This window comes from Aotus nancymaae, unplaced genomic scaffold (assembly GCF_030222135.1).
Source record: "Aotus nancymaae isolate 86718 unplaced genomic scaffold, 86718_ANA_hifiasm-v0.15.2.pri h1tg000015l_1, whole genome shotgun sequence".
Lineage (NCBI taxonomy): Eukaryota > Metazoa > Chordata > Mammalia > Primates > Aotidae > Aotus > Aotus nancymaae.
Genome location: NW_026988427.1, coordinates 8834976 through 8837833, shown reverse-complemented (window position 1 = coordinate 8837833; position 2858 = coordinate 8834976).

Genomic DNA, 2858 nt, shown 5'->3' with positions numbered 1-2858 from the left:
AAGGTAGATGCTTTCCCGGGCCCCTGCTCTGGTCCGCTTCCTTGGCACAGTTTGTAGCTGTGCCTGACACAACCCACCTACCTGGCTTCTGTCCCAAACCGGCAGCCAGGCCATGTGACAGCCGCTGCCTGTACCCAAACATTCATCCAGCCCCGCCCACGAGAGCCAGACAGGCACTCACACACCCTCACTGCCTGGCCCTGCCGCGCCCCCACCCCACCCTCATGTAAACCTACTGGGGCAGCAGCTTCCCCTACCTTCCGCTTGCTCCACCTCCTCCTAGAGCTGGGTCACACACAGATTCTCACGCCCTTGGCAGGTTGGTCATGGCCCTGGTAGGTCTGAGGACGGGATGGGCACAGGACTGTGGGCAACATAGAGAGGTCGGGGAGTGCAGGCCTCCTACTCTGTCAGCTGCCAGACCCTGGAGCTTACTAGGCTGAGGGGGACAAATAATGCACCAGAGGGGACAGTGACCATTGTCCCCAGGTTAGTCCACCACAGGACTGATCGGAAGGTCACAATTTACTGAATGCCCTGTTGCATTGCTCCTCAGGAGCAGATGCTGAGATGCAGTTAGGAGAGCAAAGGGGAGGAAGGGAGCTGGGCATGGTGGCTCATGCCTATAAATCCCACACTTGGGGAGGCTGAGGTGAGAGGATTTCTTGAGGCCAGGAGTTTGAGACCAGCCTGGGCAACATAGCGAGACCCTGTCTCTAAAAAAAAAATTGTTTAAATTAGCCAGGTGTGTTGGCTGTATTCCCAGCTGCTTGGGAGGCTAAGGTGGGAGGATCAGTTGAGCCCAGGAGCTGGAGGCTACAGTGAGCTATGATCATACCACTGCACTTCAGCCTGGGCAACAGAGCAAGACTCTGCTTCAAAAGACAAAAAAAAAAACAACAGGGAGGAAGGAGATTGGGCAGAGGGCGCTACCAGAGAAGCTCTGGATCTGAGTGCCTGACAGAGGAGTCCCCTGTTAGACAGAAAAGGCCCTGATACCACTGTCTTGCTTAGTCACTGGCCACCAAGGAAGAGGGTGACCTCGATCTGAGAGCTGAGAGGACCCTGAAGGCACTGACAGCTGGGCAGTGACTGAGTCCTTTTGAAGGGGCATATCGCCTTCCCCACTCAGTCATGCTGGGCCAGGCTGGGTAGCAGTGCCCTGGGCTGCAGACATGAAGCCTTTAGAATGGAAGCTGGTTGGCAGCAGGACTATGGCCTCCTAGACTCTGTCACCCCCCATCTGTCACAGGCCAGGACCCACGAGGCCCTTGGCATGCTTAAGTGAATGTGTGCAGGAATGAGGAAGTGAACTTCCTCTAAAGAATCCTGGCGGCGTGAGATTCTGGAACTTGACCTCAGGGACCTGCATTCACATCAGTCCTGGCCCATCTCAGCTTTGTGACCTTTAACCTGACCTAGGCCTTAGTTTCCTTGTTGGTGAAATGAGAGTGATGATGCCTGTCATGATATTTCATTTTCTTTTCTTTTTTTTTCTTTGAGATGGTGTCTCACTCCAACCCAGGAGGCGGAGGTTGCAGTAAGCCAAGATTGTGCCACTTCACCCAGGCTGGAGTGCAACCTCCGCCTCCTGAGTTCAAGAGATTCTCATGCTTCAGCCTCCCAAGTAGCTGGGACTACAGGCATGTGCCACCACACCTGGCAAATATATATATATATGTATATATTTGAGATGGAATTTCGCTCTGTCACCAGGTTGGAGTGCGGTGGTGCAATCTTGGCTCACTGCAACCTCCACCTTCCGGGTTCAAGCGATTCTCCTGCCTCTGCCTCCTAAGTAGCTGGGACTACAGACACACGGCAACATGCCCAACTAATTTTTGTATTTTTAGTAGAGATGGGGTTTCACCATGTTGGCCAGGATGGTCTCGATCTCTTTGACCTCATGATCCACCCACCTTGGACTCCCAAAGTGCTGGGATTACAGGCGTGAGCCATCATGCCAGCCTTTTTTGTATTTTAAGTAGAGACAGGGTTTTGCCATGTTGGCCAGGTTGGTCTCAAACTCCTGAACTCAAGTAATCCACCGCCTTGGCCTCCCGGGTTGTTGGGATTAGAGGTGTGAACCACGCCTGTCATGATGTAGAATCATGTGTATGCCATGACCTTCCTTAGATGCAGCAGAAAATGTCACCCCCATGTAAGAGAAGGAACAAGAAAATACGCCAGGAATGTTAACGGTCATTGTCTCTGGGTGATTTTTTATTTAAGTTTTTTTTTTTGAGATGAAGTCTCACTCTGTTGCCCAGGCTGGAGTGTAGAGGCGCAATCTTGGCTCACTGCAACCTCCACCTCCTGGTTTCAAGCAATTCTCCTGCCTCAGCCTCCTGAGTAGCTGGGATTACAGGTCACACCACCATGCTCAGCTAATTTTTGTATTTTTAGTAGAGACAGGGTTTCACCACGTTGGTCAGGCTGGTCTCGAACTCCTGACCTTGTGATCCACCCACCTCAGCCTCCCAAAGTGCTGGGATTGCAGGCGTGAGCCACTGTGCCCACCCGAACAAATTCTGTAGATTCCCTCTCTAAATATGTCTCACATCCATCCACTTCTTTAGTCTCTGCAGCCATCAGTACAAGCCCTGCCCTCTCCACCACCCATGCCAGCTTACTGCAGGAACCACCCAGCTTGCCTCCTTGCTTCCTGTCTCACTCCACCTGGTCCATTCTCTACACAGCAGCCAAAGCAGCTTTCTAAGCCTGGAATCTGGTCGTGTTCCTTCTCTGCTTCCTTCTTTACAGTTGCTTCCTTAGCGGGGAGACCCCTGTAGCTGAGGAGCCAGAAGCCTCGGCCTATTTCCATATAAATAATGAAGAAGAAAGTAACTAGAAATATA